The sequence below is a fragment of the Lepus europaeus genome, chromosome 2 (assembly GCF_033115175.1).
Source record: "Lepus europaeus isolate LE1 chromosome 2, mLepTim1.pri, whole genome shotgun sequence".
NCBI lineage: Eukaryota > Metazoa > Chordata > Mammalia > Lagomorpha > Leporidae > Lepus > Lepus europaeus.
Genome location: NC_084828.1, coordinates 15,072,859 through 15,100,776, shown reverse-complemented (window position 1 = coordinate 15,100,776; position 27,918 = coordinate 15,072,859). Strand labels below are relative to the sequence as shown.

Sequence of the window (27,918 nt, the reverse complement as noted above, 5' to 3'; positions counted from 1 at the left end):
TTTTCTCAATGTTGCTCAGTTGAACTCACATCTCCTATCAACATGTTCTACAACTGCTAATCTGATAAACTTCTTTCACTCCTTTGGGGGATACCTGCACTACCAAAGCTTATCTTGTGGCTCTTCTTACCCCAGCATTCTGGTCCTCTGTTCTCTCATCACCTGCCAGCTGAGCTTCTCTGTCTATAGTGGCTTTCAGTGGATCTGTTATGAGATCAGCTGCCAGATATCCTCTGTAGTGTCCAGCCCCTTTAGGCTGCTAAATATACCTGTGGGAGATACTCTTTTGAAAAAAAATAAAATAGTTTTAAACATAGGAAAATGGATGCTTAGAGAAAAAGATGTCCCAATTTCTAACTCTTACAGGATAACTGGTTTCCATAATTTCATAAAATCTGGCAAAGACAAAAAGAATATGCAAGGGTATCTTAAGAAATGTACAAAACTGGAATGAAAGAAAAGCACATGTATTTGCTTCCTTTTATTAGTGGTAATTACATTCCAAAAATAAACCACAAACCATCAAGAAAGATACCAAACCACTGCACCTGTTTCTGTTTAAAAACACTTTGTTGAATATACATTGCTAGTTTGTTAACATTGAACCCATAGTCGTAGATTTAGTTATTTGTCCATTTTGAGTGGAATTCTGTGTAAAGTTTCATAATTTTACATGTGGAGATCCAATTTTCCCAGCATCATTTGTTGAAGAGACTGTACTTACTCTAGGGATTGATGTTATCTCCTTTGTGAAAGATAAATTGATTGTAGATGTGAAGCTTGATTTCTGGAGTGTCTATTTAGTTTCATTGGTCTACAATCTATTATTTGCCACTGTGAGGCTGTTTTGGTTATAACTGCTCTGTAGTATGTCTTGAAATCTGGCTTCTGAAATCTTGTGATGGCTTCATCTTTGTTTTGTACGATTGCTGTGACTATCCGAGGTCTCTTGTATTTCCATAAGAGTTGAGCATCACTTTTTCTAGATCTGAGAAGAATGTCATTGATATTTTGATTGGGATTGCTATTAATCTGTATATTGCTTTCAGTAGTATGGACCTTTTGATGATATTAATTCTTCCAATCCATGGACATGGAAGATTTTTCCCAGGTTTTTTGTTTTTTCCTCTATTTCTTTCATTGATGTCTTGTATTTTTTATCTTAGAGATATTGGACTTACGTGATTAAATCTATTCCAAGGTATTTACGATTATTGTAGCTTTTGTGAATGGGAATGATATTTTAAGTTCTTAGCCATGGAAATGTCTTTTGTTTCCAAATTCTATTGATTTTTGTGCATTAATTTTGCATCCTATGACTTTACCAAAATCTTTTCATGAGTTCCAATAGTCTCTTAATGGAGACTTTTGGTAACCCTATATATAGAATCATGTCATCTGCAAATACTGATAAATTGAACTTCTCATTTCCAGTTTATATCCCTTGATAAATATAAAATTTCCAGGACTATATTGAATAGCAATGGTGAGAGTAGGAATCCTTGTCTGCTTCTGGATCTTAGTGGGAATGCTTCCACCTTTTCTCTCAACTATGGGATGAAAGGTTTTGTAAATGTCTATTAGATCCATTCGGTCCATAGTGTCGATTAGCTCTGTTGTTTCTTGTTATTTTCTGTCTAGTTGATCTGTTCATTGATGAAAGTGGGATTTTGAAGTCCCTCATTATTATTATATTGGAGTCTTTCTCTCCCATTAGATCCATTAATATTTCTTTTAAAACCCAGGTTCCCTGCCATTGGATGCATATAAATTTATTATAGTCACATTTTCCTGTTGAATTTTCCCCTTAATCATTACATAGTTCCCTTATTTGTCTCATTTAACAGTTTTTGTCCAATATTAGGATGGCTACACCTGCTCATTTCTGCTTTCCAACAGCATGAAATATCTTTCTACATCCTTTCACTTTCAGGCTGCATGTATCTTTGTTGATGAGGTGTGTTACTTGTAGACAGCAAATAGATGAGTCTTGTTTTTTTAATCCAATTAGCCAGACCATATCTTTTAATTAAAGAGTTTAGGCCAGTTGCATTCAAAGTCATTATTCATAAGCAATGACTGGGCCTTGACATTTTTCATAAGTATTCCTATTGTTTACTTTGGATTTCCTTTAGACTTTTACTGAGAGATTTTCTGCCTTCACATTATTTCATAATGATGACTATGCTTCTATGTTTATGTGTGTACCACATCCTTATGCATATTCGTAAGGCAGATGTGTGTGACAAACAATTTCTTTTTGTTATAGAAAATATTTATTTCACCTTCATTCATAAATGAGAGCTTTGCAGGGTACAGTATTCTGGATTTACAGATTTTTTTTTCTCTTAAGACTTGGACTGGATTTAGTTCCAAGATGGTGAAATAGAGAAGGAGCTTGCTGCTCTAGTGTAAGGGAAGATAGTTTTAGCAAGTGGACAGAGTACAATCTTAGGTAAAATTTAGGGAGAAAACTCCAGAGTAAATTCCACCCAAATCACAGTGACACTGTGGACTTATGTGAAGGGTGTGGACCTGCATACTCAAGACCCCAGCATCTGAGAGCCTCAGCAGTAGCTTTGGAGAATGACGTAAGATGAGACTGCAGCAGCCCAAGCCACTGGTGATAGAGCTGTGGGAAGAGCCTGTCAGGGATCCAGCTAGGAGCCCTGTATGGTACAGTGTACCTGCCAACCTAGAACGATAAAAAGGAGGCACATTTCTTTCTCCCCAACCATCCCATCAGCAGCATTCTTTTGACTAGCCAAGAAGGGTGGGTGCCATTTTGTACATACATAACAGCTGCATCTGCTCATGTCCTTTTGCCTAGCAACCAGAAAAGAGGAGATACCTGAATCTGGCTAAGATAATTGACAGAGGGCTGGGTGCTCCTGACAGTGGAACTATGTGTGCTAGGACAGTTATGTGTAGGATGGTGCAGAGTGTGGTTGGGTCTTTGAGCAATCATAGTGGGTGGCTCCAAACACTTGGGGCTCCCTGATTCCCTGGTGAGGGTCATTGTGCCAGGATGCATACTAACACAGAGGACTGCATGGATCCTTTGTATGATTCTTGTGGCAGCATGGAAAAATGTTGTACCCACTGGGGCTAGTGCCCAGGCATTGGTATCCTCTAAGAAGAGGGGATGAGTGTGAGAATATACCAGTGGAAAAGAACAAACCTCCCCTCTGATTAAAAAACAGTACCTCCACAAATGCCTAAAAATAAATGCAGAAATTCAAGAAACAAGAATAAGAGAGACAATATGAAGCCCCCAAAGAAACACAATACTGAAACATTTGAATGTTAAGATGAAGAGATTGAAGAAATGTCAGAAATAAAATTCAAAAAATTGATTGTTGGATTACTTAGAATTAATCAGAAGCAAATCCATGAACTAAAGAAATCATACATAATATGAATGAAAAATTTCACATGAAATTGAGACTTTAAAGAGAAATAAAAACAAACTATTGAAAATGAAGAATTCAGTTCAAAGAGCTTGGTAAAGTGGCAGGATATAAAATCAACACACAAAAATCACTAGACTTTGTATGCAGAGACAACGCCATGGATGAGAAAGAACTTCTAAGATCAATCTCATGCAAAACAGCTACAAAAAATCAAATAAGTTGGAATAAATTTAACCAAGGTTGTGAATGAACTCTAATGTGAGTGATTCTGTGCCTGGTTGAAAGACTGCTTGCCTGCCTAGCCTATGCAGGCAGTCAAGAGGGCATGGTGCACCATGCCCACCTGGGAAATAACCTAATTGAAGACTCAGCATACTGAGGCCCACCCATGTCTTGTGTGCTGGCAGATGGCAGGGGCCCCAGGCACATTTCCCCCATTCCCGCTTCCTGTTGAGGAACCTTGTAATTGTCAATTAAATAAACAGCTCCCAGATGTGGCCTAGACACATAAGACCACCTGTAAGACTATGTGGGCTACATGACCTTCAAGCCAATTGGAGAAGCATAGCTGCTGCAGTATTGGCTTTATCCTATAGAATTATTGTTGCTACCCTGATCTAGCTACTCCCCTTTGCCTGCCCTATAAAAGCTTGTGCCTAAATGCTAATAAATGGACATGTTCACTGAAACTGTCTCTGGTGCTTTTTGTCAAAGAACACCATCACCCAACCATAGAGCCCACACTCTAGGGTGAGAATTAAAAAATGTTAAAGAAATAAATAGAGGAAGACATAAAATAATGGGAAAATCTTTCATGTTCGTTGGAAGAATCAGTATCACCAAAGAGTCCATACTACTGAAACGAATTTACAGATTCAATGTGATACCAATCAAAATACCAAGGACATTCCTCTCAGATATAGAAAAAATAATGATGATTTTCATATGGAACCACAGGAGACCCCAAATAGCTAAAGCAGTCGTATACAACAAAAACAAAGCCAAAGCTATCATGATACCTGATTCCAAAACATACAAATGGCAGTTATAATCAAAACAGCCTGGTACTGGGACAAGAGCAGGTGGATAGATCAATGGAATGGAATAGAAACTGCAGAAATCATCCTATGCATCTAAAACGAATTTATATTTGACAAAGGAGTTAAAATCAATTCCTGGAGCAAGAACAGTCTCTTTAACAGGTGGTGCTGGGAAACTGGATCTCCACCTGTAGAAATATGAAGCATTACTTTACGCAAAATCCTCTTAAAATGGATTAAAGACCTGAATCTATTACCTGATACCATCAAATTATTAGAAAACATCGGAGAAATCCTGCAGGACATTGGCTTCTTGAAAAAAAATTTCAGAGACACAGGCAATCAAATCCAAAACTAACAGATGTGATTACATCAAACTGAGAAGTCTCTGTACTGCCAAAGAAACACTCAGCAAAGTGAAGAGGCAGCCAATAGTATGGGAGAAATTATTTACAAAATATGTAGCTGATAAAGGATTAATATTCAGGATATATAAAGAGCTCAAGAAACTCAACAAAAGCAAAACAACCCAGTTAAGAAATGGGCAAAGGACTTAAACAGGCATGTTTCAAAAGAAGAAATCCAAATGGCCAGCACACACAAGAAAAAATGCTCAGGATCACAAGCCATCAGGGAAATGCAAATGAAAACCACAAGGAGGTTTCACTTTAGCCCCATTAGAATGGCTTTCATGTAGATATCAACAAAAACAAATGTTGGTAAAGAAATGGGGAAAACATACCCTAATCCAGGGTTGTTACGAATGTAAACTGGTGCAGACACTGTGGAAGAAAGTATAGGGATACTTCATAAATCTGAATATAGGCTTACCAAATGACCCAGCCATCCAGCTACTGTGAGTTTACCCAAGGAAAATGAAATCAGCATATGTAAGAGTTATCTGTATCCTCATGTTTATTGTAACTCAATTCACAATAGCTAAGATATGTATTCAACCCAAATGTCCAACAATTGACTACTGGCTAAAGAAATTTTGAGATATGTACACCATTGGATACTACACAGCAGAAAAAAATAAAATCCTGACATTCACAACCAACTGGATAAAACTTTATGATGCAATGACTTTGATCAGCCCTTGTCTCAACTGTTGAGGAATTATTTTTTTATTCTACTTGTTGAACTCTTTCTTTAGTGTAGTGTTAATCGTATGTGTATGAAAATACATCTTAAAAAAATAAGAATGGGAATAGGAGAGGGAGGAGGAAGAGGGGTGTGAGTGTGGATGGGAGGGCAAGTATGGTGGAGAGAATCACTATGTTTCTAAAGTTTTACTAATGAAATTCATAAAGTTTGTATTCCTTAAATAAAATATTTCTGGGGGACATAAAAAGACTTGGACTATGTCTCTCCATTCTCTTGGAGCCTATCGGGTTTCTGATAAGTAAGCTGTCAGTCTAATTGGAGACCCTCAGTAAGTAATTTGACATTTCTCCCATGCATATTTTAGAATCTACTCTCAATGTTTTGCTATGGAGAACTTAACTACAATGTGTCATGGTGAAGGTCTTTTGTAGTCATATCTAAATGGAATTCTATGTGCATGATGCACATGAATGTCCCTTTTTTTCTCCAATTAGAGATGTTTCCATAATTATTTCACTGAATAGGTCTTCTAATCCATTCTCTCTTACCATGCCTTCAGGAACTCCTCTGATCTATCCCATATATCACCAACACTGTTTCCATTTTATAGTTTCTTCTTCTTTTTTTTTTTTCAGTCTAAAAATTTTGCAAAAATTTGTCTTCTAGCTCAGGTATTATTTCTTCTGCCTCACCAAAGCTGTTGTTAAAGCTTTCCAGTCTATGTTTTATCTGATACAATGAATTTCTCATTTCTAATGTTTCATTTAGATTTCTTTTCAAAATCAAAATTTAATGGGAAAATTTTTGTTCATGCCAGGTTTTGATTTCTTTAGTCATGAACTGCTTCCCATTGCTTCTGAGTATCCCTATGATTAATCTCTTGAATTCCATTGAAGACATATCATCAATCTCTTCTTCTTCACTAATATTTAAGTGCTGTTTGTTCCGTTGAATTGGTCATGTTGTCTTCCTTATTCTTGTTTCTTGAATTTCTGCATTTGTTTTTAGGCATTTCTGATAATTCTTTTTGTTCTGTTTTTTCCTCTGATGGTTTTTATCTTTGATCTATGCCTCTGTTGCTTAGTGGAGTGTCTGTTCATTCTGTGAATACTATAAGGCATGTGCCGAGTGTGGCCAGGGAGCTGTGATCAGTGCTCCAGGGTGGAGCAAGTATCCAGGGTGTGGTAGATCTCTATTGTCTGCGGGCGGGAGAGTATGATCACCTCTGTTGGCATAATCACACCCTTACCTCCTCAGTTCCAAGGTGATCAATACCCGGGTGTTGGCCCACAGTGCTTGCAATTTGCATCTGTACTACTGTATGAACCACACAAAGGATCTGTGTAATTCTAAGTGTGAGCACAGATCCTGTTGCAATGGGCTGGCGCCGCTGCTCAATAGGCTAATCCTCTGCCTGTGGCGCCGGCACACCGGATTCAGTCCTGGTCGGAGCGCCGGATTCTGTCCCAGTTGCTCCTCTTCCTGTCCAGCTCTCTGCTCTGGCCTGGGAAGGCAGTGGAGGATGGCCCAGGTCCTTGGGCCCTGCACCTGCATGGGAGACCAGGAGAAGCACATAGCTCTTCACTTCAGATCAGCGTGGTGTGCTGGCCACAGCGCACTGACTGCAGCGGCCATTGCGGGGGTGAACCAATAGAAAAAAGGAAGACCTTTCTCTCTGTCTCTCTCTCTCACTGTCCACTCTGCCTGTCAAAAACAAAAACAAACAAACAAACAAAACAGATCCTGTTGTGATGACACATTCCAGGCAACCGGGGATTTCTGAGCGTGTGCACCCACTCACATTGACTGCCTAGAGATGCAGCTATATTGTGTGTCCTGTCTTGCAGTCACAGAATATCCACAGTCTCAGAACACAGGGCTCTCACAGTCATTGGCCTGGTCACTAGCCTGTCCCATCCAGAGAGGCAGAGACTGTCCCAAATCCTGCTGCCTGTGGGTGCTCCACCAAAGTGGTTTGAGCCCCAGAACCTGTGATGTGTTGAGAGGCTAGGGGCACCTCACAATCCTATGTGGGTACTGAACCCCTTGTTAATCCACCATACCAGACTCAAAGTTAGTGGGGAAACAGATTTTTCCCTCTGGTAGAATCCCTGATCACATGCCATCTTGGAATCCCCTCATTCATGATTTTCTAAGGACCTTCCACAAATGAGAATATAGAAACTCAGAGAGAATTATAGACTTGATGAAAGTGCCATTTCTTTAAGGAACTTACTTCATATATGGATGAGAGACTCGAACCCCAAAAGGATCAGTTTCTAGGTCAGGCCAGCAGAGTCAGGATAGCTGCCGGGGTTCCCGATTTCTTTAGTTTCGGCTGTACTGTGTGGTCTCATATTCTCGCCTCTGCCTGCCCTTCTTCCTTGCTTTCCTCCTCCTCATTATCACTGCCATCATCATCAAACCCAGGTTGCTTGAGACAATAATCTTTAGACGTTTACTAGTAAATCTAAAGGGACTGAAAGTATGAGAGAAAATGTAAACATTTCTGTTAGCTCTTCCTGACAGAATTGAAATGGGAAAGTCAGATGCTCCCCTAGGAAATAAATTTTATTTTGCTTTAATTTTCATGATTTTTGTAAGTGTGAAAATCCAACTAATCCTCATGTAAAACTCCCCAAATGTGGGTAGGATTCATCTTAGATTTTCAGAAAACAGATATAAAGACACTATCATTAAGAGGTGCTTGATAGGGAGCAGGAGCTATCTCTCATAATTAAAATTATCTGCGTATTTTAGATATGAAAGTGTTGTTTGTCCCCTGTAAATGCTTGAGTTAGAAAACCAAACTTTCTTTTAAAGATAAATTTGGGACAGATTCAATTGTAATTATACAATAATACAATGACGTATTCACATACAATTAGAAAAGACAATCTCTCAGCCAATAAATTTGTGTATTTTTTTTAGAGAGACAGAGAGAAAGGTCTTCCTTCCATTGGTTCACTCCCCAAATGTCTGCTATGGCCAGAGCTGCGCTGATCCAAAGCCAGGAGCCAGGTGCTTCCTCCAGGTCTCCCATGCGGGTGCAGGGACCCAAGCACTTGTGCCATCCTCCACTGCCTTCCTGGGCCACAGCAGAGAGCTGGACTGGAAGAGGAGCAACCTGGACTAGAACCGGCACCCATATGGGATGCTGGCTCCGCAGGTAGAGCCATGGAGCTGGCCCCAAAATTTTTGTAATATTATAACTTGTAGCTAAGTATAATATCTTATTCAGGATACAAACACCTAAGTGTAAAAACTTTATCATTAGAACTCAAGAAATTGTCCCTATGGCATAAAGAAAACTTCTGTGTAAAGAGCAATTCCCTGGCCCCCATTTTTTTTCTGCAATATTCTAAATCTGTCAGTGTCAAGACATGGTGTTCCCTATTTTCCAGCAGCTTAGCAATAATGATTCTGGATCTGCAGATCTGTGCAAAAGGAACCTTGATCACTATCAGATTCCTATGAGACCTCTCAGAGGTTCTGTCCCTGTCAGACTTCCAGTTTTCTCTTGTTGACTCCCTGGTCCATTCTATTACATTCACAAGTTCTATGAATCTTTACTATAGTGCTGCAAGCCCCAAGCTCCTGTTGCACAACAAATGTTATTTCCAGAAACTGGTGGTCACATTTCTACTAACCAACATGTAGTACTAGTTTCTAGAAATGAATATAGTTAGTTTCCCAGGAAACTCATCATGAGTCATTTTTATGAAATTGACTTCATCAACTCATTTGATTTATTCTTATACATTAATGATTACAGACAACAGGTTTGTTCCTCCATTATTTTTTCACTTTTACATTGTTATTAATTATGCCTCAGTAGCACATTGTCAAGCAGTTTGTATGTCACAATCAGTGATAAAATATTATTCATCTGGCCCTGGTCTTAGGGAATTTATATGAACAGTTATTTTGTTATATTTTAAAGAAAGTTACACTCATTCATATGCTATTTTGAGAAATTTCCAAACCTGGTTCCTGTTTCTCTGAATTATCATTCATCAGAGTTAATAGATTTTAGCCAAATTGTTTAATTACTATAGTGATCAGTGCTGTTAATGGGCAGTTCTGCAACATGCAAGAAAACCTAACAAGGAGATAACTGTGTGAGAAGTCAACAAAGTTTCCCAGCTAATGTATTCTGCATTTTGAGTGCAGAGTGAAGAAAAGCAGTGTGACTAAGCTAACAGAGTGGATGAAGGTTATCCAACTAGAAGGCGTTTATCCCTAATTTGAATGAAATGGCTATAAATCTTTGTTTAATGATATCCAACATTCGTGATATCCATCCTATACTGTTAGCTCTGTCTCTCATTCATCATTAACTCTCACTTTACTGTAAACAGAATTAAGATGCCCCCCGGACATAAGATACACATTTTTTCTTCTCTGCTTTGATTACTTTACTTCAACTTCTCCCATTTATCCATATGTATTCTCATAGTTCATCTGATTTTGATATTTAAAATAGTTCCAACATTTTAGTTCATTAAAATATTGTTTCCCTTAAAATTCTTCTATCCCCGAATAAAGATTTCTTTAGTCTTTTGAAATTGAGGCTAAGCTGATTTATAATGAAGTTTAAAGAGTGCAGAATAGAAATCTTGTTATGGGAAAAATCAATAAGTAAACAGCTATGCTTAGAGACTCCATTTCTTGAGCTTAGAAGAGTTAGAAAAGGGAGTTCCCAGACCCATTAGGGATGATAGAGCATGTGTTGCTGCAGATACCTTATAAATTAACTAGATTATTAAAAGCCATCATTTTTCACATATCTCCCTGGTCAACAGGTAATTAAAACTGAAGAGATCCATATTTTCTAATGTTGTAAGAAGAGGAGAATGCACCCACACTATGCATTCATACACACATAAAATCACCCAGATAGTCACAACATTTCTAATCATTGTATTGTAGATCTCAGAACACTACAAGAAAGACAGACGTTCAAATATCATCAAGGAAGTAGTGAGACTATTTATTCACAAATGACATGATCATTTACATAGAAAAAATTTTAAGAAATCTATAAAATGGGGCCTGTGCTGTGGTGCAGTGGTTTACCACCCTGGCCTGAAGCGCTGACATCCCATATGGTCCCTGGTTCGAGACCCGGCTGCTTAACTTCCCTAGCTCTCTGCTGCAGCCTGGGAAAGCAGTAAATGATGGTCCAAGTCCTTGGGCCCCTGCACCCATGTGGGAGACCTGGAAGAAGCTCCTAGCACCTGGCTTTGGATGGGCGCAGCTCCGGCCATTGTGGCCAACTGGGGAGTGAACCAATGGATAGAAGACCTCTCTCTCTCTCTCTCTCTCTCTCTCTCTCTCTCTCTCTCTCTTTCTCTCTCTGCCTCTCTTCTCTCTGTGTAACTTTGACTTTTAAATAAATAAATAAATCTTTAAAAATAAATAAAAATATAAACTTACTATAGAGAAGTATTTTATTTATACATGTAAAACAAAAATGTATGGAAAATTAGATCTAAAATATGGTATAATAGTGTTAAAATTTAGAATCTAAAAATATATTTTGATAATCAAGTTTCCCACATTAAAAACAATAAGCTGCAAAAAAGAATCCAACAAATGGAAAGATATATGTTGAAAGATGTTCATTATACCTAACTTATAAATTCAACACATTCTAACCAAAAATGCAAGAACTAAAAAACAAACTACTCTAGTGCCAGCACTGAGGTGCAACAGGTTAAGCCACTGCCTGAGAAGCTGGCATGCATTTGAGTGCTTGCAAGTCCCTGCTGCTCCACTTCTGATCCAGCTCCCTGCTAATGCATATGGAAAAGCAGTGGAGGGTGACCCAAGTGCTTGGGTCCCTTGCACACAATTCAGAGATTCACATGGAGCTCCAGGACCTGCCTTTGGCCTGGCCCAGCCCTAACCATTGTGGTTATTTGGAGAGTGAACTAGGAGATGAAAGATCTCTCTCTCTCTCTCCCTCTCTCTCTCTCTCTCGTAACTCTGCCTTTCAAATAAATAAATATTTTTTAAAATCCCAAGATTTATAAAATTCAAAGGAGTGAGAATGATATTGAAAGCAAGAATTATAATTGCAAGATGAATATTAAGGTATTACAGTATTGAAATAAGTATAGATATTTAAATCAGTGGAACAGAACAAACAGTTACAGAACGGAGCTATATGTGTGCTGTCATCTACATGTGTGCTGTAATTTTATATTTTATTCAGATATCAAATCAATTTAAATGAGAAAAATTCTTTTCAACAAATTGATTAGAATCAAAAAGAAAGCCATGTGGCCTGCACTGTGACACAGCAGGTTAAGCAGCTGCCTGCAGTGCTGGCATCCCATGTGGGCACCTGTTCAAATGCTGGCTGCTCCACTTTAGCTCTCTGCTATGGCCTGGGAGAGCAGTAGAAGATGGCCCAAGTCCTTGGCCTCTGCACCCACCTGGGAGATCCAGAAGGTGCTTCTGGCTCCTGACTTCGGACCAGCGTAGCTCCGGCTTTTGCGGGGAATTGGGGAGTTGGGGAGTGTACCAGTGGATGGAAGACACCCCCCCTGCCTCTCCTCTCTCTGTGCAACTCTGACTTTCAAATAAATAAATAAATAAATCTTTAAAACAAAAGAAAACAAAACAAAAGCCTGCAGCACTAAATCAAACCTCAAAAATCTGTAGACAATGACTCCACAATACCTTGTGTTTTAACTTCAATTCATTATTTTCTTTTTTCTCAGTGACCAGCCAATGTAGCCTAAGGCACATCTCAAGACTTTGGTTCTAAAAATACTTCTCCAACCATCACATATGTACTTCTCTTGAAAGCTATTTCAAATGTTATACCTATGGAAAACTTTTCCTGACTTCTAAGACAAAGAGAGGTTTCCTTGATGTATAATTCAGCATCAAGAACACAAAATTCCCAGGTTATCATTATTATAATTAAATAGCATTTATTACTTTTCCAGTTATGCATTCAACCCAATTAGAACACACACTATAAATATTTTCTTAATATTATACCTCTCTAGGGATTAATGAAAAGATGAGATCTTATTTTTTTTTTAAACGTGTTCAATAGGAGCCAATGTGTTCATCCAATCATTACTTTCCTGGCATCCTATTGAAGTGCTGATTGGAGTTCTGGATACTACTTTCCTGATCTCCCTAATGTGTCTGAGAAGGCAGTAGACGATGCCCCAAGTATTTGGGCCTCTGTAACTCATGTGGGAGCCCAGGATGAAGTCCCTGGCTTCTGTCATCACCTGGCCCAAAATGGCTGTTAAGGCCATTTGGAGAGTGAAATAATGGGTGGAAGATCTCTCTTTGTCTGTGTCTCTCTCTTCCTCCTCCCTTTTAATGTTGAAAGTCAAAGTTACAGAGCGGGAGAGACAGAGAGAGGATTTCCATCTTATTTTGCGGATTCAGTCCCCAGATGGCTACAACTGGGCCAGGATAAAGCCAAGGGGCTAGGAGATTCTTCCTGGTCTCCCATGTTGGGGCAAGACACCTAGTAATTGGGCAATCTTTCTGCTGCTTTTCCCCAGGCTATTAGCACGGTGCTCGGTTAGAAATAGAGCAGCCAGGACTCAAACAGGTATCCATAATGGGACGCTAGCTTCACAAGCGGTGACCCACAATGCCTACCCTATAAATAAGTCTTTAATATATTCAACAAAATATTTCCAAAACAAAGATTCTGGCTCATGGTAAAGGCTTAATTAATACATTGTAAAAACTGATGATATAAAAGAATAATAGCATCTGAAATAGTTATCTATGCCCCCATATTCATAGCAGCACAATTCATGATAACTAAGATTTGGAATCAACCCAGGTGTTCATCAACTAAAGACTGGAAAAAGAAATTATGTTATATATACACCATGGAGTACTACTCACTTCTAAAAAAATGAAATACTGTCTTTTGCAATAAGATGTACACAACTGGAAACCATTATACTTAGTGAAATAAGCCAGTCCCAAAAAGACAGATACTGTATGTCCTCCCTGATCCAAAGTAACTAAGAGTACCTAAAATGAAATATATATGAGTGAAATTGACATTTTGAGATTCAATGATTGTTTACAACCCTCATTTCTTCTTTTGAGGAAAAATTTTATTTATTTTTTCATACTATTTTTTGAACTCTTTTACTTAGTGTAGGATTAACCTTATGGTCATTAAGTAAACTTAAAATAGATCCTTGGAAAAATTAAGAGTGGGAATGGGAAAGGGAGGAGGAAGAAGTCTTGGTGCATGGGTGGGAAGGAGGGTAGGAGGGAAGTATCACTATGTTCCAAAATCTGTATCTATGAAATACATGAAACTTGTATAACTTAAATAACTTTAAAACAAAACCCCTGATGGAATAGATAGAGAATATTTTGTCTCAAATGTTTGGGTCCAAAAGTATTTCACACATTGGAATATTTGTATGGACATTATGAGGTATTTTGAAGATTGAACTCATGTCTGAACAAAAAAAAATATCTATGTTTCAGTGAAATCTTTTCTACATATACTGAGGGCAATTTTTTTTTATTAAACTTTTATTTAATGAATATAAATTTCCAAAGTATAGCTTATGGGTTACAATGGCTTCTCCCCTCCCATAACTTCCCTCCCGCCCGCAACCCTCCCCCCTCCCGCTCCCTCTCCCCTTCCATTCATGTAAAGATTCATTTTCAATTCTCTTTGTATACAGAAGATCAGTTTAGTATATACTAGGTAAAGATTTCAACATTTTGGAGGGCAATTTTATACAATGTGTTCAGTGTTCCTGTGTTTGAACTGTAACCTGGCTTGTCAAGCCAAGTGTGGGATTTTGCACTTGGTGTATCATATCAAATCCAAAAAATTTCAGATTTTGAAAAAGTTCAGATTAGAGATGTTTATACTGAAAAAAAATGTTTGACAATGTACTGTGAAGACATATTTAACAAAAAAAAATTAAAAAGAAGAACATTTGGAGAAGGGTGTTTGGACAAAGCTGTTCACTATGTAATCTCTCATGAAGTAAGCATTAATAATTTGAAATTATTGAAATCAAGTTCCTAGAAATATTTCTGGAGACAATATCCTAGGGACCTTAGTACATTAATACTTGGAAATCAGAACTGCAGACCACTTGATAGACAGATGATCAGCACTTCTATAATTAAAATGGTGTGGGCAGCAGGTGTATCCCACCTAGGCTGCTGAGTTCAAAATCCACAGCACTGCTGCACTTGTTGAAGCATTCAGCAGAAGGAAGTTGGCTTAGAGGAAGCAGCTGGTCATCATCTAAGAAAGTGCCTTCTGGTCTCATGCTAATTGTGGAGAGTGGGATTCACTTGATGAAAATTGGAAGAAACAATTTTCCATAGCACCCTTTGTTACTAGAATAAAGAGAGAATAAAATCTACATTCTGGGACATATGGAGTATTGTCAGGGACTTGGAATGAGGGAAGGTGGGCTTCCAGGGTGATAATAGCCTGGCATCAACTCATGAGTTTACTGTAAAGTCAAAAGGTTTTCTAGACTATCAACCTGAAATGGGATAACCATATTCAACAAAAAGGGTGATTCTTGTATTTACAAATTCATAATCTACATAATTGAATTTTACTGTTTACGAGCCTTTCATCATACTGTTGTCACCTATGTGCCATCAATTGAGTTGCTTTTATGAAGTTTCTTGTTCACTGGTTTTGGTAGGAATGGTAATATCTTCTCATAGTTGTTCATGTCCTAAATCCTGAAACTTGTAGATATGCTACTTTAGGTGGCAAAAAAGACATTATATTGCAGATAAAATTCAAACTGATAATGTTTTGACTCTAGAGAAGTTATTTTAGATTACACAGGTAGGCACAATGTAATCTTAAATATCCTAAGAGCGGAAGAGTAATATAGCAGAATAGATAAGAGGAGTGTAATATGTGAATGAGTTGACCTGGCTGTGAAGAGAGAAAAAGCAGGGCATAATTGAGACATTCAAGTGTCATCTAGAATTTCTGAAAGACAAGGAAATAGATTCTCCTACATGGACCTTGAACATACAACCTAGCCAACACCTCGAGTTTACCTAGGTAAGACTATCAACAGTTTAACCTACATAATTGTAAATAATAAATGTGTATTGTTTAAACCAGGTTTATCCAATGCATTAAGATTCCGATAGGAAACTAAGACACTATGGAAACCCTTCTACTGGAAAGAGGGTTACATCCTGGTACACTCATCATAAATTGAAACTATCACAAGGTGGAAATGCATTCAATAAACCTAACCTATATAACATCATAGCTTAGTGACACGATGCTTTGTAGAGGATCAGTTGTTTCCTCTCTTGATGATGGGGCTAACTAGGATGCATGGCCTGCTGCTGCCCAGTATCACAACAAAGAAACCTAATGCATATTGCTATCCTGGGAAAAGATCAAACTTCAAACTCGAAGAGTGGTTCTATTTAATGTGCATGGCCTTTGCATATAGAAAGTCCAAAGCCCATGTAAAAACACCATAAGTTGAGCATTATTTCTAGTGCATTTCTGAAAGTTAAGAAACCAACCATTCTTGCATCTGAAATCTGGAGCTAATAACAGAAGAAACCTCAGCTGAGAGAAGAATTGCAATTGCTGCTTATGAAAGCACTGCCCCCATCTATGCTTGGGACTATGAAACTTGATCACCTCTCCTGGGTGAAGTCTAGGAGTAATTTGGATCATTTAAAAAACAACAATGACGTTCTGAAACAAATTGACTTTAGAGAGAATTTTACGTTTTGCCATTTTAATCTTTATAATTGCTTGTGAATTTTATCCCTTTTTTGTTTTAACATCTTGATTATTCCTAAACATGTTAAATGAAAAGAAGAGAGGAGACAAATAAGAGAAGAGAGGAGATAAGACAGAATGTTACAGTTGGATAAAGACAGTAAAATAAGCTGAATAGAGGAGATTAATAGTTCTACTCATAGCTCTATATGTTGCTATGTGATTTAAAATTCCAACTCTTCTGTTTTAGTTTCTAACACCTAGAATCAGTACATTGAGTTTGATGAACTCTACAGTTCCTTTATTATTTCATATTTTATTACTTTAATAGAAAAGGAGGAAGTAAAGAGAAAATGATGAGTGTAACATATATAAAACTAGGTTTTTTCCAAATATCTAATCCTCTCTGTTCCTTTTCTAATTTCAGAGGATGTTTTAAGATGTTATAAAATAAAGAAGGAAAACATTTGAACTTCACTTGTCCTATATAAATAGTATATCTTGTTAATATCATACTATCATAGTACTTCATTTTTTTATAACACTTGTATGTGAGAGAATAGAAGCCTATATAATTTGATTCCAAGATACAACTGAAACAGTCATTTTTGATGATGGAAAAATTTGGGTATTTTCAGATAGATTAAGTTTACATGTTGGAAAATAAACCAGGTAAAAATTCACACCTGTTGGGGCCGGCACTGTGGCATAGTAGGTAAAGCCACCTCCTGCAGTGCTGGCATCCCATATGGGTGCCAGTTCGAGTCCTGGCTGTTCCACTTCTGCTCCAGCTCTCTGCTATGACCTGGAAAAGCAGAAGATGGCTAAGTCCTTGGGCCTCTGCACCCACGTGGGAGACCCACAAGAAGCTCCTGGCTCCTGGCTTTGGATTGGCTCAGCTCTGGCTGTTGCAGTCAATTGGGGAGTGAACCAGCAGACCTCTCTCTCTCTCTCTCTCTCTCTCTCTGCCTCTCCTTCTCTCTGTGTATCTCTGACTTTCAAATAAATAAATGAATCTTTAAAAAAATCACATATACTAAGCCTAGTTTTTTTCTATCTAAATATTTCCCTATTAATAAAAATGGATATGATTTGAGAAGATTAAAAATAGTAATTTGGGTACAAATGAAAGAAAGTGATACTAAACACTGTGACTATATAGCTTATAGGTGCTGTATTTGCAAATTCACACCCACACACTAGTCTTTCATTTGAATTTCCTTTATAGACAGGCTTCGTCATGTAAATCTAAAATGTGTTCTTGAACTCAGAAAACTTCTCATCCATGTTTATCAGAGATGAGTGTCATAATCATTAAGTGGACAAATTTAACCATATTTGCCTTATGCCTAAGAGAAAGATTATGCCTGGAAACATTGGGCATCCAGAACACTCCTTCTTAAAGAGCAGAAAATACTTAGAACCCAAACAAAATCTATGTACATCCTCCACAATATGGGGATTTCAAAGCACAAGGTCACAGTAATCTCAATACAATTCCTACTCAGTACAGCCCTTGTAAATAACAATGTTAGCTTCATACTTGGACAGTGGAATGGAAAGATTATTGAAACATAATTATTTGACTTCCCATGTATTTTAAATAGAAATGCAAGAACTATCAATACTATCAGCAATGCAGCTTGGTTTATTTATTAACAGAGTTAATTTGCTAGCTAGTATTTGAGGACTAAGAGAAAAGCGGAGCTGGTGATCAATAATTTTAGGACACTTTCCAGTAGAGAAAATCAATCTTACCAGAGTGTGTTTGTTGCAGTGGTTAAGCTACTGCTAGGGACAACCAAATCTCATACCAGAGTGCCTGGGTTCCTGATTACAGCTTCTCCTACCATGCTTGCTCAGAGGCAGCAGTGGCTCAAGTACTTGGGTCCCTGCTACTAAAGTGAGAGGTATGAATGTCTGACACTTACTTCAACTTGACCCACCCCTATTGGGGGAATGAAACAATAAATAAGAGACCTCCCTCTTTCTCTCTTTCTCTTTCTCTATCTCTCTTCATCTCTGTCTCCCCTTACTCAAATTAAATAAATAAGTAATTTATTTTAAATAATATTTTTTTCTTAAATGGGTTTGACGACTCAACTAGTTAGTAAATGCCAGATCTACAGAATGGCCAGTGACAAAGTAAATGGGATCTTCTAGTGGGAAAACATATTGAAGGTTAGACACTGGCTCTGAATCTCAGGAGATGGAAATCACAGATCCTGTAATTCACGGATCTGAAGTCAGCCAATCCACTGCCCAATATAACCCAGGAAGTGGCACCTGTCGGAACCAAATCTTTGAGATTCAGTGTAAGTCATTTGGACCCACATAGTGACCAGAGAATCTCCCTGTATGCCAGGCCTGATACCATTTCTAAAAGAAGTAGATTGCCTAGGAAAGGAACTCAAATCCTATAGCTCCCAAGACAGATAACAAATCGAATGTTGAAAACTAATAAAACACAGTAAGAAAATTTTGGATTCAAGAATGAATGAATTTATTATGTCAAATATGACTGAACTTCCACACATTTTCCAAGAATAACATATATATATATATATATGCATGAATCATTTAGAAGTACATATATTTCACTTTAGACTTGATCACTCAGTAATTTCATTCTGAAAGAACTAGGTTGTCAGCCAGCACTTAATGTCAAAGAAAGGTGAAGAATTGATGACAAGATAGGTCTTATCATGGCACTCTAAGTAGACACTGAGATATTTTGCTTAAATTATGTGAAATTCAGCAAGCTGCTCTACAGTAGGATGAGTCATACTTTGGTATGTAGCAAGAAGATCGGCAGCTCCCAGAAGCTAGATAGGTTGAATGGTAGATTCCAGATCCATAACCCAGGGAAAGGAAATGACATACTCCATAACCCAGGGATCTGAAGCCACTGGATCCACAGCCTGAAGAATAGAAGCTCTTTCACCCACAGTCCCGAGAATAGGGATTTCTGGACCCAAAGCCCAAAGACCCAGTGTAAATCATCTGGTAAGGACTGCAGGGTGTGGAAGTCCTTGGGCGGTAGCAGGATGTCTGGCAGGGGTTATATACTGGGATGGCCAGCAGCTGGGAGGCTCACAGCAGGTGTCCTGGCAGCCACTGTAGAGAGAGGAGCCTGACTGGTAGCTGCTGGGAAAACAGAGGTTACTGCTATGGACCAGGCTGCTGGAGTAGTAAGAGGCACAAGAGGAGGCTGGGTAGTGCAGGGAGCTCCTAAATGAGTGGGAGGAGAAATTTCCAGACCAGTAGTTGGAGGACATGATGACAGAGATGTGAGTTCAGCTCAGCCTAACTGAGAAAATTGAGTTTGATTGCCACCTTTGAGCAGGGGCATTTTTGTACTGTAAGTAATAGGTGTGGTACCCAAGAGATCATCCTTCGCATATCTGTGCTCCCTCATTCCCTTATGGGTAGCTTTTTAATTGCATTTGAATAGTGTTCCGCTTATGGTATTTATGGATGCTGAATATTGCTGTTGCAGTACAAAGCTAGTGAGCTCCTCCTGCGTCAGAAATGCCATGACTGTTTTACAGTTAACAATTACTCCAGCCTCTTTTTCCTCTTGGCATAATTTTCATGTGTTTTGTTGCTGGCTGTTATGAGTTCTCCAAGTTTACGGCTTACATGCTATTACCCAATGTGTCTACATCCAGTACAGAGAAAGAAATTCCAGTGGAGACAAAGTAAATAATATTGATACATAGAACAATAAAGAAACCCAAGCAACTATTTGGAGACATGATGACAGCAAGCGAAAGAATTTTAGTCTCAAGTAGAAACCAATTTGGACCCTTATGAAGAGAACCAGAGTGGTAAACCTCAAGATAGAGCAAGTGATAATGGAGTTTTAGATGTAATGTGTCTGAGAAGAGTCCTGCCGCCCTAATAGATTTTCATCTGAATTTGTGCTAGGTTGAGGAATTTACTTTTCAAGCCTAAAGCTACGGGAAGCTTAATTCACCAATGGCCCTAGTTCCTGTGCTCCAAAATCAAACACAACATTTGTGTAGAAACCTTACTTTCCATGGGCTGCTCCCAGGCCATGACTGAGCACAATGAATAAGATTCCTGGGAGACACTGCACTCCTTTAGTGACCAACGTTTTCTGGGAGTTTATCCAATGGTCTCAGGAATCTACCCCTACCTACACAGGTGGCAGGGACTGTTTTTCCTTCTCTTCCTTAATTAGGTAAAATGCACATCCCAGTCTGACAGCTCCCCCAGTCTTCTCTCAAGGAAACTTCTGGAGAGGAAAAAAAAATGTGAAACATTTGAACATATTTAATCTTGTTTACATTTTTTTTTTGACAGGCAGAGTTAGACAGTGAGAGAGAGAGACAGAGAGAAATGTCTTCCTTTTCCGTTGGTTCACCCCCCCCCCCCACCAAATGGCTGCTACGGCTGGCACGCTGCGCCAATCCAAAGCCAGGAGCCAGGTGCTTCTTCCTGGTCTCCTATGCAGGTGCAGGGCCCAAGGACTTGGGCCATCCTCCACCGCCTTTCCGGGCCACAGCAGAGAGCTGGACAGGAAGAGGAGCAGCCGGGCCAGAATCCGGCACCCCAACCAGGACTAGAACTCTTGTTTACACTTTTTTGAAATAAAAAAATTGGTTGGGTTGACGTTTAGCAAAGATTTCAGACTGGAGATTTTGTCTTGAGTGTGCCAACAAGAGTTAACAAAGACAGTTATCTCAGGGAGTGAACACTTGGTCTAGATGTTAAATTCCCTCATCTCACATTAGAGAACCTGGGGTTGATTTCCAACTCTGGATTTGCTGCAACTTCCTGACAATATAGACCCTTGAAGGTGATGATGGCCCAAGTAATTGAGTCTCTGCTACCCTCCTGAGGGACCTATATTGAACTCTGGGCTCTCAGCTTCAATTTCTGCCCAGCCCTGACTGTGGCAGGCATTTGAGGAGTGAGCCAGCAAATGGGACTCTATTTTTCTCTGCCTCTCAGATAAATAAAAAAATTTTAGACCAGAAAATTACTTCAGTTGCTTCATGACTTAAACAATAACAGCAACAACAAACATTTGGAATTTAGCTTTGTAACCTATGTACAGACTGTCTGATGTCTGCTAAAGTGTATCTTTCAGCCACCTCCACCTCAGGACAGATCAACACTACTTTTCTCATTACTATTTCACATGTAAATTGATGCTTTCAACAATATTAGTAAGTTCTCAACTACTAGTCTCTTCAAATATTATTTTTGCCTCCATCTCCCTTCATTTTCTTTTACATTCCAATTACACATTAGGTACAATTTTTTAAGTAGATTGTATATAACTCGTTTACTCTATTTTTAATCTTTTTCTCTTTGTGATTTAGTTTGAAAATATCCACCTGATCAAAAGTCAGTTTACTAATTATCTGTGTAATTGTTTCATCTCTTGTTAAAAAACATATATTAAGTTTTTCAAATGTGTTCAATATTGTAAACATCTGAAATGTTGATTAAGTTCTATTATGCCATATTCAGTTTCCTCTCAATATTCCAACCTCATCTTTCATTCTTTAGATATAATTATTCCTTGATAACAATCTCTTCCTATTTGATGTAATTAAATTTTTTGTGTACGTCTTTAATGTCTGGTTTGCATAGATGTCTTATATGAATCTTGTGATTCAGATTTTATTTTCTGGTGTCCCCTTGGATTTCATCTTTTCTTATATTCTTTTCATGTTTTGAAAGAATAATATATACTTCATATAAAAATGCATTTCAGAGAGAATTTACTTACTTTTGTTTTTTCTTGGCAGGCTGCTTAGAATAAGGATACCAGCAACTAGATAATTTTAATCTGATCAGGGATTGAGATCATTTAAACTTGGGCTTCAGTCTTCTTAAGAAGCTGTCTGTTTGCAATTCAATATTACTTCTAAGAATTGATTCTTTAAATCTGGGATGTTTCCCAGGGCCATAACTCTCTCGTTGGACCTGAATTCTAATTTTGTTTCCCTAGTCCTATGAGTTGGTGGACAATTTTCTCAGCATTTTCATCACTTTAGTCTCAAAGTCAGCATATAACTTTAAGGGAGTGGGAACTCCAGAGCATGTGTTTCTCTTGACTTCAGTTCTGGCTCTTGGTGTATCTCCGTCACTGCCGAGGTTTAGTAATTCTCTCAAGTTTTCAAACACATGCATACACACTCTCACACACATACACACACAAATGTATGTATTTTACCAAATATCTCTACTCTTGTTACGAAGAATGGTTCAAAATTTCAAGGAATGCACAACTGCTAATTTTATGCGATGTTAAACATTTGTTTTCAAAATATGCAGGATTTATTAAAACAAGTAAATAACTACAGTGAGAATGATCATTTGAAGTCTGTTACAGGAGCCTGTGGTATGATAGAGCAGATTAAGCTGCTGTCTGTGACTACAGCATCCCATATGAACAGCAGTTCTAGTCTTGGCTGTTTCATTTCCAATCCAGCTTCCTGATAATGCACCTGGGAATGTAGTAGAAAATGGCCCACATGCTCCCATGTGGGAGACTTGGATGGAATCTCTCATTCCTATCTTTGGCCTTACCTAGCGCAGGATGTTGTGGTGGTTGGGGAAGTAAACAGCAGGTGGAAGATCTGTTTCCCACTGCCTTTCCCTTTCTCTGTGGTTTTGCCTTTCAATTTTTTGGAAAAATTAAAATATCTGTCACAGACATTTAAATTGTAATAAATTACAACTACTGAAATTCTGGAAATTCAAATGCTATGTGGTAGGTATCTAGTCTGTCCTTATATCTTTGTCTGCTATTTCGTATTTTTAATTATTTATTTATTTTAGTTGGAAGGCAGAGAGACAGACAGACTGAGATCTTCCATTTACTGTTCACTCTCCGTATTTCTTCAATTGCTATGACTAGGCCAAGCCAAGATGAGGAACCAGTAACTCAATTCAGGTCTCCCACAGGGGTTTCAGGAACTCAATTACTTAAGAGACCATTTGCTGCCTCCCATTGTGTGCATTAGCAGGAAATAGGAATCAGGAATGAGGTTGGGCACTATAATAAAGAATGGGGCATCCCAAGAGGTGTCTTACCTACTTTGCCAAATGCCTGGCCTATCCTCCATTTCTCATACACTTGCTTTACATGGCATCACCATATATTACTTAAACTCATCATGTGCCTTATAGCAATCTGCTTTTTTCTTCTGTGCTGTCTCATTCCTGTTCATCTTTATGTGCTTTTCAAGGTGACAACCCAGCCCTAATAGGATGTGTCAACTCCCTGCCTATATCCCAAGGGACATCATGGGAACATTCTAGACTAATTAAAGACATTTATAAAACTCTGCCCTAAATCTTTTTCACTTCAAAAGAATGTGCTGAGTCTCTCTGCAGGAAATTCACCAGTAGGATTGTTCTTCAGTTGTCTGGAGTCATACCTGGCTTAAAAGTGTCTGTCATCTTGCATGCCTTCCAATCCCTGGAGTATTTAGTGGGATCATCTTCCAAAGAGCTGGTATTTGAATTCATGTTTTTAATTATTACTTCTAGACAATTATAGAAAAACAAATACATGGGTGCCTCATTAATTCATTTATTGGGAAGCCTTTCTTGTTTTTCCCAACTGTAAAACTTTAACGTAACTATCCCTAGAGAAACAAACCAAGTTTATTTTATAGGGAGAAATGTGTCCTACGGTTCCCTAAACCATGCTTAAGAAAAGCAGGCATACTGTTTCCAAGAGAAAAATATCTTTGAAAATATGGTGTTCAGAAAGCCTCTAACTTACGTTAAATAATACAAAAGAACATATTTTGTGGCAATAATTATCCTATGTAGTAATTAAAGGAAATATTTTTTCTGAGAAGTATTGTCTATTGTTTATTAAGCTTATAAACTACATCATTAGTAAAAGCAAAATTGTCAGCATATTAGGGATGGGTTAACTAGTAATTTCTTTTTTAAAGATTTATTTTATTTACTTGAAAGACAGAGTTACAGAGAGAGGTCGAGACAAGGAGAGAGGTCTTCCATCCATTGGTTCACTCCCCAGATGACCGCAATGGCTGGAGCTGCCCCCATCTGAAGGCAGGAGCCAGGAGCTTCCTCCAGATCTCCCAGATGGGTGCAGGGGCCCAAGGACTTGTGCCATCCTCTACTGCTTTCCCAGGTCATAGCAGAGAGCTTGATCAGAAGAGGAGCACCTGGGACTAGAACCGGCGCCCATATGGGATGCCAGCGCTTCAGGCCAGGGCTTTAACCCGCTGTGCCACAGCGCCGGCCCCTTAACTGGTAATTTCAAAAGAAGTAGACAGGTGCCAAAAGTTGTAACTTTCAGGCATGGACACACCCCAAACAAAAAACCAAAAACAAACAAACAAACACAACACTTCATCTATAGCCCTGTGATGAGAAATTGCATAAAAATGGTCAGAAGCTACCAGATGCACACTCTTGGATCCTAAATTTTATATGAAATATCCCAGTTTTTAATTATGACAAATAGCTCAGTAAATTAGCAATGATGAGGATATATATTTTATAGAACAAACAATTCAATCTCTGGGGTCAATTAGGTCCAAAGTCGAGATGCCCACATATTCTTATCAGCTTAATGGGGGTGATGTTTTAGAGACGTAGAGGCAAAGGGAAGGGAAGAAAACCTCTTCTCATTTGTTTTTAAAGATTTTATTTATTTCTTTGAGGGGTAGCGTTACAGAGAGTGAGAGGGAGAGACAGAGAGAAGTCTTCCTTCTGTTGGTTCACTCCCCAAATGGCCACAATGACTGGAGCTGTGCCCATCTGAAGCCAGGAGCAAGGAGCTTCTTCCTGGTCTCCCACATGGGTGCAGGGGCCCACGGAGTTGGTCCATCTTCTACTGCTTTCCCAGGCCATAGCAGATAGCTGGATTGGAAGAGGAGCAGCTGAGACTAAAACCGGCGCCCATATGGGATGCTGGCACTGCAGGTGGAGGATTCATCTACTGTTCCAAGGCACAGGCCCCCCAAAATCTCCTTTCATATTAACTGACTTATTGAGAGAAGGACCAAATTCACTAAATCCCCCAGTTTTGTCAGATGAATTTATGCTCTCTGTGATGCTATTAAGTTTTATCTTAAAGTTACTTTAACAGCTATAGTTGGGGCAAACAAGCAGATATGGTATAGTACCCATGTTACTGTAGAGATGGGTTAGTCCTTGCTAAGGAACAAAGTAAGAAGATGTAGATTGGGGCTGACATTGTGGCTTAGTAGGTAAAGCCACTACCTGCAGTGTTAGCATCCCATGTAGCCTTCAGTTGGAGTCCTGGCTGCTCCACTTCCAATCCAGCTCCCTGATAATGTGCCTGGGAAAGCAGGGGAAGATGGCCCAAGTGTTTGAGCTCCTGTACCCATGTGGGAGACCCGAAAGAAACTCCTGGTTCCTGGCTTCAGAGTGGCCCAGCTCCTGCAAATTTGGAGAGTGAACCAGCTTTGGAAGATATCTCTCTCTTTCCCTCTCTGTAACTCCGCCTTTCAAGAGAATAGAGAAAACTTTAGAAGAAAGAAGATGTGGATTCTGGTTTTGAAGAACAGAAAATATGAGAATCTCAGAATGTCTATTTGAATTGAGTGTATTTGGATCTTTCTCATTCCTTTTTCTTTTAGCAAGTGTATATTATGTTACTTTTAAATATTTCTATACATTTTACTTGAGGAAAATTGATATTTTAAGATTATTATAAGCTAATTAGATTTTACTAGAAGACAAAATTAGAAAAAATATAGTGTCATTATCAAGGAAAGTAAATGTTTTTGGCCCTGAATAGAATTTGACTAGTTGCTTTTCAACACAGAATATTTTGTGACTGGACTTATGAAATGGCTGTTCATACTCTAAGCATTTGATAAATATTTTATACGGGTTTTCAACTTTGAATTCTTAGTTTGCCAATGGCAAGCAGAAAAGCAATACATTATGCCAAAGCACAAAGGAAAATATAAAATCAAATAGAAAAAAAAAATAAGCAGAGATAGAGGGAGAGATAAGGACATGAGGGAGAGAGGCAGAGAGAGAAAGAGGTAGAGAGAGATTTGTGTACCGTGCAGAAGAAAAAGTGAACCAGGAAAGAAAGATTCTACATATCTAGGCAGGAAAATTGAGAGTGGTGCTTGCCATACAAGTGGAAGAAAAATCATTGAAAATTTATGCTATGAAAAGCTAGAGACAGAATAGAGGATAAAGGACAATCAGAAATGTCAATGATAAAAAGGATAATATATCAAAATTCATAAGATATGCTAATTTGAAATGTTTTAATTTAAAAGTACTGGAAGTACACCCATCATCATTTAAGAATACAATAGAAAACACTTCCTCTCTCCCTCCATGAAGCATGTTTTTGATCTCATGCTATCTGCAGATCAGCCCAGATTGATTTCCCCTGTAAATGTTACCCTAAACCATATTTAGTCACCTAGCCTTTAATCGATGGCAAAGTCTGTTTCACTTTCTAGCCACTTTTGTCTTAGACTTTAGATTTTGTCTGTTTTTGGTGTTTCTTCATTGGCTTTGAGACACATTATATAACTGCTGTGCTTCTTGTATTAGCTTCTTATTACTGTTATCACACAGTAATTTGGAGAATGGAAATAAATAGTGACAAGGTGGATGGTTTTCATGAGTGTTTTACTCCCGAGGGAAATTGATCCATTGTATCAGGTGAAAAACTTATCTCATTCCACACTCTTTAGGAAGAAAACGCCCACCAACAGGGCCAGCTGTGAATATATAGAAAACAGGTGCAGGTGGAAGGTAACCAAGGGAAAGTGAGGAACTCCCTTGCCACGATGGGATGAGCATTCATGTAAAACAGTCACAGCATTTCTGACATGGAGCGCTTCATTAGCTCTGGCTGCAACAACAGACGCATGACATCCATAAAACAGTATGTGGAAAGCTATTCCAATGTGACTGTATTTACAGAGATTGCAGAGTTATCCCTAGTAAATGAGCGAGTGCGAATAGGTAAGAGATGACCCTGTGGGTACCACACCTACCACTGAGAGTATATAAATGCCCTTGTCCAAAAGGATGACATTCAAACTCCAAAACTACCACTGGTCTCGAAACTCCTCTGGCTCCCTTGGAGGATACCTGAGCTACCGCCTCCTCCTCCTGTTCCTCTTCCTACCCCACCACTAATCTCTTCTCTCCAAGCACCTCCCAGCTGGGCTTATCTCTCTACAGGGACTGTCAGGCGACCTGCTACAAGCCCACCAGTTGCCAGACCTCCTGTGTGCTATCCAGACCCTTCCAGATGCCTTGCTACCTCCCGAGGACCTCGGTGCTCTGCAGTCCCTACCAGCGTAAGACAACTGACGCTGGGTTTCTGGGATTTGGCTCCAGCAGTTGCCACCCCCTAGGCTGTGGATCTGGACGTCCTTATTCCCTGGGCTGTGGATCAAGGAGCTACTACTCCCCAGGCTGCGGATTCAGTGACTTCAGACTCCAGCGTTATAGAGTCTGTGGCTTCCCTTCCCTGAGCTATGGATCCAGATTCTGCTTCCCAAGACATTTTACTTCTAGAATCTTCCAGTCATCTTGTTAGAGACCAACCTGTGAATCTTGGTCCTAG

The 27,918-nt window shown here is 38.8% G+C and overlaps 2 pseudogenes; one reads left to right on the top strand and one right to left on the bottom strand.

Moving 5' to 3' along the window:
• Positions 1 to 27,918, top strand: LOC133750348 (keratin-associated protein 13-1-like; annotated as a pseudogene).
• LOC133747279 (keratin-associated protein 13-2-like) lies at positions 19,071 to 19,594 on the bottom strand (annotated as a pseudogene).